Source organism: Vombatus ursinus, unplaced genomic scaffold (assembly GCF_900497805.2).
Source record: "Vombatus ursinus unplaced genomic scaffold, bare-nosed wombat genome assembly UNPS02014778.1, whole genome shotgun sequence".
In the NCBI taxonomy this organism is placed as follows: Eukaryota; Metazoa; Chordata; class Mammalia; order Diprotodontia; family Vombatidae; genus Vombatus; species Vombatus ursinus.
The window spans coordinates 30,598,932-30,615,797 of NW_020954556.1; positions in this window are offsets into that span (position 1 = coordinate 30,598,932).

A 16,866-nucleotide genomic window follows, 5' to 3' on the forward strand; every position below is an offset into this window, starting at 1 on the left:
TGTGACAGTTAATTAATAAAAACTTCCAATTTTTATGAGGATGGAACGAGAAACGGTAGGCCACTCTTGAAAACATCACCTTGTACTATAAAGCTTGCCTATTTCAAAAGATAAAAGACTTTGTTAATGTCAATTGCCCCTACCCCTTGAGTTGCCTAGTCTTCCAAATTTCTCAATCATCAAAAGGTGATGAGCATTTATAAACTCAGCTAGATTGATCCTGAGGTGACAGACACTTAGCCATTACAAGGCCCAGACTCTAAGCCTGTCTGCGGAAGCTTGGGTTTGGCTGGCATTTGAGAACCTAGGGCCGTCTCTATGCCAAGACGAGGCTTTGGCAGAAGGTGTTAGTGAGGAATCCTTACAGCACTTTGTACTTTCCAAAGCTTTTCAACATCTATTATTTTGGTATATCCTCACAGCAACCCTGTCAGGTATTAATTAGCTCCATTTTTACCAGTTGAGAAAAACGAATTTGAGATTCAAACAGGGCTTCTGACCTCCAATTGAGGCCAAATCAGTCACTCAAGGTCAGGCAGAGCCAGAATTCAAACCCAACTCTTGTACCTCCAAATTTCTTTTCACTGCACCATATTGTAGGTACTTTGGTTGAGGAATCCTCAAAATAGCCTGGGGATAGTTAAGAACAACTGATCCCCATTTGACAATTGAGGAAACTGAGGCCTCAAGAGGCAAAGTCCGGGTATTGGGGATGGATAAGGTCCAGGGGAAGGATAGCAGGGGAGGCGGGTCACAGCCTCTGGGATTTCAGCCAGTTGCTCAGGGGGCCCCAGACCCCTACTGCTCGTCTCTGTAAACAATGAGCTCTCAGAACGCTCCAACAAGTTGGGGAGAATCATTATCAAGGAGTAGTTTCAGGGTATTTAACTTTGCTGGGGATGTGGTGTTTCCTTTCGTCTGGCTCAGATCACTTCTAGAAGCTATTGTTCCGGGGCTTTGCTTTGCTTTCGTCTCCTTTGTTAGCCACCTGTGACAAAGGGCTTGGGGGGTTAGAAGCAGGAGGCTGGCTAGGGGGATGGGTGGGAGGGATTGGCTAGGGGTCAGGAGGCTGGCTGGCTGGGCCAGGTGGGGGGAGTTTTCAATTACTGGCTCACATATAGAGGCAGGGAGGTGTTGGGCCTTAGCCCAGGCTCTAGAGAGAAGCTGAGAGGAGACATTTGACTGCCTAAAAAATGAAAGAAGAAAATCAAAAACGACCCAACAAAAAAACCCAGAGTAGGGGATCAGATGTAGAGGTAGTTTAGACTTTGGCTCAGCATCCGAGTGGCCAAGGTTTTCCTTCTGGGACACTGGCAATCTTCCCTAGAGTAAAAACCTTTACTGATTTCTCCTAGGATTCTATAGTTTCTGAATCTTTGTCCCACTCTCTCTCCCCAGTGTTCAGGTTATAGGATGGACCCCTTTGGCTTTCCTGTCTCTTGGAAGAGAGGCCCTAGAAAAAAGGCCATCCAACATCCAGGCACAGGTTGGGGACCTCTCTTCCCTCACTCTGCTTAATAGAGTTGCCTTTGCCGACCAGCTTTTGGTGGTGAGGCTTTTTCCCCTTGTGATTTCCAGTCCTGGTTTTGTGTGTGAATATAAACAACCTCTAAATCTTGCCTCTCTGTGTATGGGGTGGGGCTAGGGGGCGCGAAGTAGGGGTGCCAAAGGGAATCTGGGTGCCTGTTGGGACCTAGAAAATATATAGTTTTCTTCAGTCAAGAACCAGGTCCTCTGGGGACAGATAAGCTGCCCTGAGTACTGCCGGAGGAACTAGCAACTTCCATTTGGCCCGTGTGAAGGGGCCCCACTGCAGGAAAAGCTGGCTTTGGTAACCAGCCTGTAGTAAATCTTCTCACTTCTTTTTTTTCCCCCTTCCCCTACCACAAGTATTCTTTCCCTCCTGGGGCTGGGGGAGGGAGCTGGGGCTTTTCACGTAATTTTATTAACATGAAAGGTGTTAAATTAGACTCTGAGAACTGGACTTTGTTGTGGGGCAGGGTGCCTCGTGTAACAGAAGCTGGTGATTTTGCCCAGATCTCTTAAAGACTTCCTTACTTTTTTTTCCCCCTCATTCATAGAATCAAAATATTAAAGTTGGAAGGGGCATTCGATTGGACGTAATCTTGTCCAATCCTTTCATTTTTTTTTTAATAGATAGAAGAGGCCTAAACCTAGATAGGTCCAAAGCCCCACAGTTAGTATATGGCTGGGCTACTACTTGAACTCAGTTCTCTGGCGGCCTCTCTCCAGAGACCCCAGGTGAGTTGACTTGTTTTCCGAACTTATTTTGCTTAGCCTTAGTGTACGTCTGCTTTGAGAGCCATTGAGAAACTCTTCCTTAGTCTTTCAGAGGATAGCTGGATGGGACCTTTTTTTCTTAATGGGGGTAATTTCCCTGGGACAGGCTTTAACTGACTTGGAAATCTGCTTCAATGACAGCCCATAAAGGATTATCAACTCAACTTTTGATTGTTAAGGTAGCTCTTTCCTTCCCCACAGAGTCAGCTAAGAATTGCCAAGTTCAGTCATTTTCCCTCTTCCCCTTCCCTTCCTGCTCTCATCACTTCCCTTCTGAGGAAGGCCTTTGCTTCTTTGTTCGGTCTCATCAAATCCCTCCATTCTTCAGTGCACAGATCAAGTCCCGTCTCTTCTAGGAAGCTTTTTCTAATTACATTTACCCTCATGGATCTCTATAAAAATCTCTGCAAATGGTCTATGCAAGTATTGAAGATACCATTGGTGAGACATGAGAAAGGAATAGGCAGGCTTCTCCAGACAATTTTCTCCAACAAATCACATCTTCAAAACTGAATGTGAAGTGCAGAGATTAAATCGTATTCATTGTTGATTTCAAAGAAGCATTTGACTTGGTAGAATGAAATGCAGCCTTAAAGACTCTTCCAACAAGGAGCTTCCCATGCATACATTAAAATCACATGAGATTATATGACTGTTTTGGCCATGGGAATACCTTTGTTCAACTGAAAATTAACATCAAGGGAAGAAGAAGGGAATAAATATTTATTAAGTGCCTACTGGTACATCTAGATGGCTAAGTGGATGTAGCGCTAGGCTTGGAATCAAGAAGACCTGACTTCAAATACGGCCTCAGACACTCACTAGTTGTGTGACCCTGGGCAAGTCACTTAACCGTGTTTGCCTCAGTTTCCTCATCTGTCAAATGAGCTGGAGAAGGAAATGGCAAACCACTCCAGAATCTTTGCCAAGAAAACTCCCAATGTGGTCATGGAGAGTAGACTGAAACAACTGAACAACAGCAACAACACTGTGTGCCAGTACTTTATGTATATTATCTCCTTTGCTCCTCACAACAATGTCGGTGCTATTACTGCCATTTTATAGTTAAGGAAACTGATAGAGATTAAATGACTTGCCCAGAGTCACACTGCTAGTGAGTGTCTGAGGTTGGATCAGGTCTCCCTAGTTCCAGGTTCAGGGCTCTATTCACTGTGTCACACCTAGCTGCCCTAGGCACGGATAAAAGGAGGCACAAAACAAGAAATCACACGTCCACCTTCCTGTTGTCGGAGAAAATGTCACCTCTTCCATGCAGCTTTCTCAGATTTCCTTGGCTAAATGTATTCTTTCCTTTCTCAAATTTCTTAGAGAATTTTATTTGGATGTTTCTTGTGTCCTTATCATCTCTTACCCAAACTCAGACTTTTCTGTATATGTATCTTATTTTCCTACACTAGATGCTCCTTCAGGATAGGAATAACATAATTTCCAATCTTTTAATCCCCAGTGTTGAGCACACAATAAGCACTTAATAAATGTTTGTTGAATAAGAAGAGAAGCTTAGGCTGCATGGGGAATCAACCTCTTATTACCCTTAAATTCCATCTTTTTTTTTCTTTTTTTTTTAACACAAATAGCCTTATGATGATGCCATATGACTACGAATCACAAAGCATTACAATTTCAGAAGAATCACAATTGCAGGTGACTCAAGGAGACATGGAAAGATGGATAGTGGGTAAGCTGCGGTATAGTACCATGACAATGACTTGGGCTAGAAAAAGTGCCATAGAAGGCATGAGTAAGGACACACAGAACCAGAAAAAACACAGATTTGACAATAATGAGGGATAAGAGATGGATACCTAACTTTCATTGGTATCCTTCCAGGAGGAAGGCTTCTAGAGCTTTGGATAGATCACTGATGGGAAATTAATGGAAAGATATGAACTGACAGAGGTTGAGAAGGTATAGAAGAGTAGGCTGCGTTCACCATCAGTGGGTGGACTGCCCATAGCCATAAGCTCCCCCATTCATTGACACAGCAAAGCACTGGGACTCTGTGCATGTGTTCCATAGCACACAGTAGACAAATTGTTTCTCTGCTTCCCAATTTCTTTCCACAATTGTCAGTGAATAGGGAATAGGAGTAGACCCTGGACCTATGACTCCACTGATACAGGCAACTCCCAGGTGAGGAAATTCTTTCTATCAATGCGGGTTGTTGGCACCTTGTCTACAATTTATAGTCTTAAGAAAGTTGCCTAGAGCCCTGAGAAATTAAATTACTTGTCTGGGATCTTCGAACTAGTATAGGTAATATGTGGGACTTGGAACTTGGGTCATCCAGACTGTTCTTTAGACACTGTAGTGCTGCCCCTACAAGATTGTACAGGACAGGGAGAAGGAAAAAAAAAGTCGAGTTAAAAGCTTCATATAGCCCTCATTCAAGAAAAGAGTATTTAAATTAAAGCTACCACCACTATAATGCATATGATCTCATATCCCTTCCTTGAAGAATTTATGTCAAGAATCTGTTGAAATCGAAGTAAATGCAAACTGAATAAATTAATTCAATTTCTTCCCTTTTCCCTGCTCTTTATAACCACCAATGGGTATTTTGTACAATCAAACCTGATGTTCTAGTTCTCATTGGACAATTCTGTAAGTCTAATAATTCAGCAAAAATGAAGAAGCCACTGGATAGGCTTTTCACAAGAAGGTTTCATTTTCACCTCCATTTATGTAGATTAATTGAATCAAACAGTTCTCTCCTATGCTCTAGATGATGCTTCCTATTTGTTCTCTCTTTCTCATGCTGTTGCTGAAATGGAAGGAAAATGACCTGGTAATAGATGTAGATGTCCTCTTCAGTTGCTATTTAAGGTGGTAGTCAATTGAACCAATTGGTACTTGCAGGTATCTTTTTTGCAACTAGTTGTAGGATGGTTGGGCAAAGGGCCAGGAGGGTCTGATTTATGTATAAAAATTCATTGCCCTTGGTCATAGCATAGTTGCATGGCAGGTGGCTAGGCCTTCTGCCTCTGTCTTCTCCTTTACCTCTGTCTCATATGATGAGGTGATCCTTCTCTTTGCCCAGGCTAACCCTTTTACATACAAAAGTGATCTCATTCTATCCTATCTTTTCCAACAGATTGCCCCTTCTATCATCCCCACTTTCTCATTTATCTCCAAGTTTTTCCTCTCTACTGTCTGCTTCCCTACTGCCTACAAACATTAAAAAATGAATTCAAAAATTCACCTATCTTCGAAAAACCCTTACTTGATCCATTTATCTTTGCTATCTTCCCCCTTCTCTCTCTCTCTCTCTCTCTCTCTCTCTCCTAAACTCCTTAAAATGGCCATCTATAATAGGAGCCTCCACTTCCTTTCTTTTGCAGTCTGGCTTCTGACCTCATCATTAAATTGAAACTACTCCAAAGTTACTAATGATGTCTTAATTACCAACTCTAATGGCCTTTTCCCGTTCCTCATCTTTCTTGATCTCTCTGCTGGCTTTGATACTGTTGATCACTCTCTTGTCTTTGAAACTCTCTTCTCTCTAGGTTTTCATAGTATAGCTCTCTCCGGGTTCTTCTCCTACCGATCTGACTGGTCCTTTTCATTTCCTTTGCTAGATTTTCATTCAGGTCACATCCACTAACCATGGCTGTTTCACAGAGTTTTGTCGTGGGTCCTCTTCTCTTTTCCCCATGTACTGTTTTGCATGGTGATCTCATCAGCCCCCGTGGATTCATTTATCATCTTTATGCTGATGATTCTCATTTATTTATCCAGCCTTAACCTCTCTCCTTACTGACTATCTCACGTCTCCCAACTACCGACCTAGTAGACATTTTGAACTGCATGTCTTCTAGACAGCTTACAGTGTCCAAAACTGAACTCATTCTTTTAACCTCTCAACCTCTCAACCTCTACCCTTCTAAATGTCCCTCTTATTGTCAAGGACACCACCATCCTCTCCATTCCCCAAACTGATAGCTTAGATGGACATCACGTCATCATCAGATGTGCTCATTCTCTTTCACTCTTGATGTCCAATCTCTTGCCAAGTCCTGTTTATTTTTACCTTTGTAATCTCTATTGTGTATGCCCCCTTCTCTCCTCAGATACTGTCACTATCATGGTGTAGGCCTTCATCACCTCATACCTGGACTACTGTAATAGCCTGTTAGTTTCTTGACCTACTACAAATCTCTCCCCGTACTAGTTCATCTTCTACTCATTTGTCAAAATTATTTTTTTACTCATAAAACTCCTGTGACTCCCTTTTACCTCCAGGATCAAATATAAAATCCTCTGCCATTCAAAGGCCTTCAACCTGACCCTCCCCCTTCCCTCTACCCTTCCAGGTTTCTCACACCGCTCCCCTCTCCCCACCTACTTTGTGATCTAGTGACACTGACCTCTCGGCTCTTTCTCGAACAAGACACTCTTCACTTTGGGCATTTTCACTGGCTTATCCCCATGCCTGGAATACTCTCCGTTCTCATCTCTGTCTCCTTCTTTCAAGTCCCAGCTAAGATCCTACCTTCTATAGGAAGCCTTTCCCAATCCCTCTTAATTCTAGTGCCATCCTTCTGTTGATTATTTCTCATTTATCCTGTATATAGCTTGTTTGTACATACTTGTTTGCTTTTTGTCTCTCCCATTAGATTTCGAGTTCCTTAAGAACAGAGACTGTCTTTTGCCTTTCTTTACATTGCAGGTGCTTAACACAGTGTCTGGCATATAGTAGGTGCTTAATAAATGTTTATTGACCGATTGACTTCAGTGGTGATGAATATGACCTGCTATTCTTTGGCCAGTTCAGACTAACTCTATCCAGTGGTTTGGGCAATGTCCCCTGAGTCCCATGGCATATCTTTTATCATAATTAGAAATAAAGTAAAATAGATCACAGTTGAGTTTATATTTATCACCATCACCAAATAGCTCTCTGGAACATCTTATCCTTTTCCTTTGGCACTGTGGCTTATGGAAATGTAGAGGGAAGATGGTAGAGGCTTGCTTATCTAAGAGCCCATCGCTCACTGGCATAGCCAACACAAACTCGGTTGGTGAAGTGTCCATGACCATCTGCGAGAATCTGTTGCCTCACCTAAAGACCCTGCAGTAGAATAGCGAAAAAGTAGAAGAAAAAATATCTCTAGGCTTTGAAGGCCCTATTGGTATAGGGACCAAGTATGTCTTCTGTTACAAGTTTCAAGCCCTTTGCACAGCACAAAAGATACTTCCCGTATTCCTCCCACTCTCAGATCTCCTGAGTTGGATGAGAATTGAGCATCTTTTCAAGGGACTTGAAATGTTGGCTTCTAAAGCAGAAAAGAAACATAATGTATCATGGAAAGAATACTGAAATTAGAGTCATAAGACCTGGGTTTGAATCCTGCCTCTACCGTGTAAAGTATGGGATGGAAGGCTAGCCATTCCACTTTTCCTTGATCTCAGTTTCCTCATCTGTAAAATGAGAGAGTTGGTCTAGATTACTGCTAAGGCCCATTCTAGCTCTAAGTCCCATGTGAAAAATTTTAGTAAGTCCCCCCTCGCCCTACTCCTTTCACTGGACTCACACCCTTAGATTATATAAAATAAACTCATCTCTTGCCTTCGGGGAAGGGTGTACTGCTTTGTGTATGTGGGAGAATTGCCCCTATTTGTTTAATTTGACAAACATTTATTAAGTGCTTACTTACTGCCTATATAGCACTTTTTGGCAGGCTGGGGAGGATGCAAAGTTTAGCCAAGACATCACTGCCTTCATGGAGTTTATAGTCCATATCTCTTCAGAGAGAAGGAAAGGAAGACTTTGGGACTTTTCGAGGCAGCTAGGTGGCCCAGGGGATAGAGTTCTGGGCCTGGAGTCAGGAACACCTGAGTTAAAATCTGGCCACAGATACATACTAGCTATGTGACCCTGGGCAAGTCACTGTTTGCCTCAGTTTCTTTAATTGTAAAATGGAGATAATAACAGATAAAAAAGGGCTGCTGTAAGGATCCAATCAGATAATGTTTATAAAGTACTTACTTAGTACAGTGCTTGGCACATAGTAAGTGCTGTATAAATGTTTATTCCCTTCCTCTTATTTTCCCAGGTATATGAGAAAAGCCCTTACTATTTAGTTTCCTCTATTGAATTTAGAGCAGAGTTTCTCAACCTGAGGTACATGAACTTCGAGAAAAATGTTGATAACTGTGTTTCTGTAAATTGGTTTTCTTTATAATCCTATGCATTTTATCTTGTGCATTTAAAAGCATTATTCTGAGAAGAGACGTGTTGTTGTTCATCCTACATTTTTGAAGAGGACCAACGACATCACTGGGTGATGTCTTGATTCAAACATGAATTGGATTTAAGTGAGGTAGAGTTTCACAAAGTCATCATAGACACTCCCTCCCAGAGTCATTGAAATCAAATGGTAAGACAAAAGTCAGGAAGACAGGCAATGAACTGGGATGCCGTGGATGACCTTCTGGTCTTCCATGTCTTCCAAGCACTAAACACTCCACAGAGTCTGTTTCAGCCTACTTTATGGTGGTTGGAACAAATTGTTCTCATCTGCCCAGGCCGTAGGCTTTACCAGACCAACTACCCAAGGGATCCATGACACAAAAAAGGCTAAGAGCCCTTGCTTTAGATGGTTTAGCTGATGTGGCTGCTCCATGTAGATGCATTCTAATGGAGATCGACTTCAATCACCCTCTGATGAATGAACAGAATCCTACCTGAGAAGAGAGCAGGTGGCTTCCACAGCCACTACTGGGCTCATGTTTTAAAGCCATTTGAGTGGTAGTTAAGTGGGTAATTTCCATTCTTGCAGGAGGTTTGATTGGTGCTGAATTACTGATAAAGCAAGCAGTAGAGCATTAGTGGAGAACCTCTAGGCTTCAGTATACCCTTCTCCTTTTCTCCTACATTGTCACAAAGTCCTAGGCTGTTGCCTTGATCTGGCTCTGTGATCAACTATCCCATGGGAGTAGAATGTGCTGCTTATTAGCTATGCTGTATGGTTCTGTTTATTTCTGGTTGTGCATTTTGTTCATTTTTGTACATGTATCTGAAGACTTTCTTAAGAAAGTGATGAATGTGTCTTCATAAATCAGAGAGAGAGAGAGAGAGAGAGAGAGAGAGAGAGAGAGAGAGAGAAAGGAGAGAGGAGAGGAGAGAGGGGAGAGGGGAGAGGGGAGACGGGAGAGAGGAGAGAGAGAATAAAAGTAGAAAGTCCAGAGTCTGGAATTTGATGTTTGAGGCTAGAAGGCATTCCTGGCTGTGTCTGGGTGAAGATCCATTGTTTGCTTTAGCAAGGTCAGGTCTCTGCTGATTTTTCACTTTGCTCTTCTTGAAACCTTTTCTATTCCTCAGTCCTGAGAAATCATGGAGTTGGTATGTGATGGTTTTCCCCACATTCATATCTTTAGGCCAAGAAAAGGTTAAGGAGAGCTGCTGTCTTGGTGACAGATGTGGACAGGGAGGATCTAGTCTGGGGTCTTGTTTGCCCAGGTGTCCTAGGACCCCAGAATGTGACAGTATGTTGGGACTTTCCACTTGGCTGCCCAAAGGGTCATAGATGTCATCATTTCAAAATATTTCTGGGCTAGGTGACCAGCTTGAGGTTTTGAATGGTAAGTCTTCCTATGGCCTTGCTCTATAACCCTCTAGTCTGGCTTTTGGTGAAGGGACAGGTTAAGATGTGTAAAATCTCACTAATTGCTTCTTGTTTATTTTAGATCTCCTTATTCTATAGTTAAATCCTAGAAGTATTGTCACAAGATCGTAGATTTAGGGCTGGAAGGGAACTTACAGGTCAGCTAGTCCCTCACTTTATAATCAGTAAGTCCAAATCACCAAGCATGTACCAGGCAGCTGTAGGTGGTGCAACGGATAGAGCGCTGGGCTGGGAGTCACAGAGACCTGAGTTCAAATCTCTTCACAGGCTTACCAGCTGTGTAGCCCCGGGCAAGTCACTTAACCCTGGTTGCCTCAATTTCCTCATCTGTAAAATGAGCTGGAGAAGGAAATGGCAGACCACTTCAGTGTCTTTGCTGAGCAAACCCCAAATGGGGTCATGAAGAGTCAGACACAACTGAAACAACTGAACAACAAATGTACAAAAAAAAGGGCAAAAAATAGTTCCAGGGAGATTTAATAATAATAATCACGATAATGATGATGATAGCTAGCATAGCACTTACTATGTGCTAGGCACTGTGCTAAACACTTTACAATTATTGTCTAATTTTATCCTCACAATAACCCTGAAAGGTAATGTTATTATTAACCCCCTCTTATAGATGAGGAAGCTGAGAGATTAAGTGACTTGCCCAGGGTCAGCTAGTAAGTGTCTGAGGTCACATTTGAACTCGGCTCTTCCTGACTCCAAGTATGGCACTTTGCCACCTACATGACTTGCTCAAGGTCACACAGCTAGGAAGTAGGAGAAGGCAGTTTTAAGCCCAGGTTTATTGATTCTCCTTGGTTGCATCTTGATGAGTTTCTCTTCCTCCGGCTCCTCTCACTTCCTTCTGGATCCTTTGAGTTGGGTGAGAATTAAGAATCTTTTCTAGGGGATGGAAATTTGGGGCTGTGAAGCAAAAGGGTAGCCAGTCTAGTGGGAAGAAGCTTGGACTTGGGACTTGGGCCTGCCACTTCTTAACCCATTTCCCTGCCTTTGTTATTTAAGCCAAAGGATTGACTCTACAGGTGGGTATTTCAGGCAAAGGAGGAGGGAAGGGCCATGCCATGATGGGTTTGTGATGGAAGTGGGAGAAAGGAGATAGTCATAATACTAATAATACCTGGTATTTAAATAGCACTTAAAGGTTTGCTAAGTACTTTGCACAGGACCTCATGAGATCCTCAGAACAATCCTGTAAGGCAGGTGTTTTTATTATCCTCATTTTACAGATACGGAAACTGAGTCTAAAAGAGGTTAAATGACTTGTCCAGGTTCACACAGCAAGTGTCTGCATTCAGGTCTTCCTGAGTCCATTTCTCTTTCCATTTCTCCACTTAGATAATTGGGATCGGCCCTCTTGGTGACCCTTCATTTGGAGACAACATTCTACTCTGCCTCTGCGTCTACTGCGTCAGCCCTGTAATCAATGACTTCAGAGCTCGGTCCTTTAATCAAATGTGCTCCTTCTCTTTGGACATCTGTGAGTATGGGAGGGGTGGGATAGGGTCCATGAGCACCAGCAGGAGGGAGGAGGGAAGAGCCCCACAGATGAATTCTTCTGCTGATGTGAGGGGAGAGGGCTGCCCTTCAGAACTAACCCTTAGCTTCACATTGAATATCTGGAGTGATGTCCAAGGGTTTTATGCAGGGGATCTCCAACTGAGAGTTGGCCAGCCCTGCTCTTCTCCATTCCCCAGCCCTTTACCTGTAAGTGTGAAAAGGATATGAGTGAAATCTGCTCTAATTCTGGGCTCTTCATCTGACTTTTGACAAAGCAATACAATTTTGTTAAAAAAAAAGTTCTTTCATGATTTGTGTGCATGCATACCTTTCTGGGCCTCAGCATTGGACGAGATGATCTTCAAGGTCCCAGGCAGCTCTAATGTCCTCTCATTCTGATTTTATGAGCCTCGTTGTCCTATGCAAAGTATTATACCTGAGTTAGAAGGTATCACCACATATGGGTATTCCATTGCATCTTTGAAGCTGTGCCCTCCTGTCACATTTCTAGTACCTTTGTCCCTCTATTAGCAGATCAATGAGAATTCTGAACTTCACATTTGGAAAGGCTGTAGTTCCTATCACCAGGGCTCATTTGCATGGGATAGACCCGAGGCCAAACAGTTCTGGCACTAACTCCAAAAGCTTTTTATGAGGAAGCTTATTTAGCAAAGGACAGTCACATGCCTGACCTGTTATTGTGAACTCCCCCAACCATGTTTCAGCCTTGGGCATATGTATCTTTGTGTGTACGTATAGGCATGTATATTTGTATGCAGACACAATACACATATATGCAAACATAAATACACGTACCCATGCGCACACAACACACATAGTCACAAATGCATGTGTGTATATTGTATATTTACACATATATATGTGAATGTAGTTATATGTATTCACATGCATGCAAAGTATACACAGATTCATATGCACAACACATATACACACAGACAAATATGTGCTTGTAAGCATATCTATGCACCTATGTATACGTGTATGTATATATATTCTATCTAGTGGGAGGCAGCTTTAGAGTGAGGAAGAATTATACTCCTGTCCTATCTCTGACACATACTAGTTATGTAACCATGGGTGAGGAACTTAGCCCCTCTGGGCCCTCAGCAATTTACAGATGGGTTACCAACTTCTGTTAGTGAAGTATGGATCCTGGGATTTGAAATCAGGAAGATTTGAGTTCAAATCTAGCCTCAGACGCTTAATAGCCCTGTGACCCTGGGCAAGGCACTTAACCCCTATTTGCCTCAGTTTCCTCATCTGTAAGGTGGATAAAATAATACCACCTAACTCCAGAGTTATTGTGAGGATCAAAAGAGATAACATCTTGGTACATGTTGATGATAACATCTTTGCTATATAAATGCTGGTTATCATCATCAATAAGCATTTATTAAGCACCTAACAGTACCAGGCACTGTGCAAATTCTGGGGATATAAATACAAATAAAAAAAAATAGACAGTGCCTACCCTCAAGGAATTTATAATCTAATGGGAGGGAGATGATCCACAAAAGGAAGAAGAAGAAGATGATGATGATGATGATTTCCCTTACCAGTCAATTCACATGTCCAGAAGAGGAGTCTATATTTATAATTATCCTCCCTCCTCACGGCTACTTCTTGTAATGCAGGTTTCCGTCAAGGTTCAGCTCAGGCACTATCTTGTGAATGAGGCCTTATTTGATCCGTCTAGTCATTAACATTCCTTACCTCTCCCACCTCACCTCTTCCAAAAATTACTTTGTGTTTACTTGGTATGTATTTTGTATTTACTTGTCTAGGTGTATGCTATATTCCTCCAGTAGAAGTAAGCTCCTTGAGGATTAAGTACTGTTTTATTTTTGTCATTGTGTGACCAGCACCTAGTATGTGCATGTGTGTGAATATATCTACATCTACATATCTATATACACATGTATATATTTACATGTATATACACATGTGTAAAATATATACACATGTGTATATATTCATGTGTAAATATATGTACATATAGACACATACATATATTTATACACATATATATCTCTTTCCTCTTCCTCCTTCTCTCCTTCTTTCCCTTTCCCTCCTTCCCTCCCTCCCTCCCTCTCCCTCTTCCCTCCTCCCTCTTCTCTCTCCTTCTGTTCATTTTCCTCCTTCCCTCTGTGCCTCTCCCTCTTCCTCTCCCATCTTGCTCATCAGGGAAGATATTTTCATCAACAATGACGCCTTCCAGTTTCTTCTGACAAGTCTGAACATTTTCACTGATTTTGTTGCATGAATATTACCATGTGTCCAAGCAAACAAAATGGCAGTTATGTTAAAGACGAGGGGAGGAATGGAAAGAGTGTATAATAGTCACTGTGTGTCACGTCCTTTCAAGACAGGCAGGCAAAGGAAAGGGAAGTAAGTGTGAGTATCTGATAATTCTCTTCTGATAATTTTCTTGCCCTAGTTGCATGCTTCTGCAAATCAACCAGGACAGGTTAATTCTTGTGTGTGTGTGTGTGTGTGTGTGTGTGTGTGTGTGTGTGAGTGAGCGCGCGTGCACTTATGCTCCTGGGTTCAGACTTTGAAATTTTATAACAACAGAACTGAGTAAATATGATCAACTTATGTGTAATTATGATGGTATTTCAACTTTGCTCTGTAGAGTCTGGGCTCACTCTGGTTAACCAGAGGCCCCATCTTGCTCAGAAACAAGACCTCCTGCAGGGCCCAGAAGAGGACAGACCCAGAGCTCCACATTTGAATTGAGCAAATGAGTCCATAATTATGCTCATTGTTTAAGCCAAGAGGGTTTACATTAAAGGCCTCAGTTGGCATGCACAAAGTTCCTATGGAAAAAATTAAGTTTTTTTTTCCTTTTTCTTCTCCTGTTGCATTGTCTTCTATGTCGGCCAAGGGCTTTGGATTTCAGAGACGCCTCCTATGACTCTGCTCTCTGACCACTCATGATTAGTAGCTTGAATTTCCCTAGCTTCAAGTGGCATCTCAGTTCAGGAGTTTGGAATGTGAGCCATGTATTGCTTTTTGGAGGATTGTAGAATTACATAGGGATTTCAGAACTAGAGAGGATTGTAGAGATGATTTAGCTCACTGGACAAATGAAGATGCTAAGTTCTAAAGAGGCTGGTGGCCCCAAGTCCCACGGTAATGGTAGAGCTAAGGTTAATCCAATCTGGATTCTATCTCATGTCCCAATACGTAGAATCTATAATAACTAAATAAAAGAAATGCTGGGCATGAGTAGGCAGGTTCCCTAGATTTTAAGAAAGAAGATTTTTAAACATTTCGAGAAGAGATAGTTCTGCCTTCCCTTAGAGGGAGGATGGTTTAAGACGGCTCTCAAAATGAATTTCTGATGATACACTTGTGAATTACCATAATTGGGAAGAAAAGGGAGATATATTTAAAGATGCCAGTGTGGCTACATAGGGAGCTCTGGGAACACAGATGTAAAAAAAGACCATGTACAGAAAGTGGCATAAAGGGTATTTAAACAAGGATATGGGATTTGTTTGTTGATTGGAATAGCAAGAATAGTATTGGGAAGGTTAAAGTGCAGAATGAATTAAGGCTTGAAAAAAATGGTAAGGGGAATTTAAGGTGATTTTAAAGGTATATTTGGAGTAAAAAAAAAAGGAAGGGAAAGACCAATTGCTTAAGGAAGGCAGCACAATTTTAAGAGATAAAAAGGGAAAGGAGAACCACTTCCCTTCCTTCTACCTTCTTTATCAAGAATGATTCTATTTAGACTGGAAAGAGTTGAACACTTATAATGGAGGGAACTGAAACCTCAGATAGCTGGGAAAGACAGAAAAGAGAGCACCCAAGCCCGGTAAATGACTTCAGGAATTGTGGAATAATGGAAAACTTGTTGAATGAGGAGTCAGACTGAGTTCTTATCCCAGTTCTGCCACTTATTATCTGTGTGACCTTGAGCAAGTCACGTATCTGGGTTCCTCATCTGTAAAATGAGGGGGTTGGATTAGATTGTCTCTAAGGTCCCTTTGAGGTCTAAATCTTTGCACTTATGATCTTAAGCATTCAGGTTAGATGAATGACATCCTGGGGTGTTGAAAGAACTCACATCAACTGGTTCAACTATTCTGGAAAACAATTTGGAATTATGCTAAGAAAGTGAACAAAATATCCAAACCTTTTGACCTAGAGATACTTTTACTAGGAGTATACCCCCAAAGAGGTCAGATAGGAAGAGAAAGGTCCTATATTCACCAAAATATTCACTTTGTGGTAACAAAGAATTGGAAACAAATTAGATGCCCACTAATTGGGGAATGGTTGAACAAATTGTGGCCTAAGAATACAAAGAAATGTTGCACCATAAGAAGAATTCGGAGAAGCATGTCAAGAACTAATGGTAATAATAACAATGACAGCAACAATAATAGCTAGCATTTAAATAATCCTTTAAGGTTTGCAAAGTCCTTTACCTTCTTTTTATTTATTTATGTTATTATTTTTATTTATTATTATTTATTTATTACCTCCTTTTATCCTTTAACTTATGCAGAGTAAAATGAGCAGAATCAGGAGAACAACAAACACGATGACTACAACAATGTAAACACAAAGGACAAAAATGACCAAGCGTGCCCTGAGAGAAGAAAGGTGAAAAGGTGGAGGACCAGGGGTGCCGACTATTACATACTCGGTCAGTGAATATGTTGGCTTGATTTGTTGAACTGCTTTTCTTTTCCTCTTTTTATTTATTTTGTTACAAAGAAAGGATGGTACATCATGTACGGGAAGTGGGAGGATTACATCAGAAATGAAAATGATATAAAAACAAAAAACATTTGTAATAAAAATCAGGAAAGAAAATACACAGCAATTGTGCAGTCATCATCAATTGTCTCCACAAAACTGTGGTGAATTGAAATGGTGTGAATACCTTGATGTTTTCTTTGAATGGGAAAAGAGGTAAGTTTTGGGAACTGCCGACACTGAGCTTGGCTTTGGTACTTGACAAGATTCAGGAATGGATTTTTAAGCAAGTGTCTTCCGAGCCCTTAGGAGAAAATGACTGCTAAGACCTAGTCTCTGAATTGACTGAGAAAACGTCATGCCAGACTTCCTCTTTTTTTTTTTTTTGGATAGGGTTCTTAGACAGATAGATTAGTCGAATTTTGACATCTGAATTTCAGCAAGGCATTTGACAAAATTTCTCGTGATATTCTTGTGGACAGAGATGGAAAAATGTGGTAGAAGGATAATATAGTTAGATAGACTTGTAGCTGCTTGAACACCAATACCTACAGAGAGTCGATGAATGGTTTAATGTCAACCTGGAGGGACGTCTCTACTGATGTAAAACAGCTTGATTTGGGGCCCTATCTTGTTCAAAGTGTTTTCAGTTCAACTAGCATTTAAACACTTA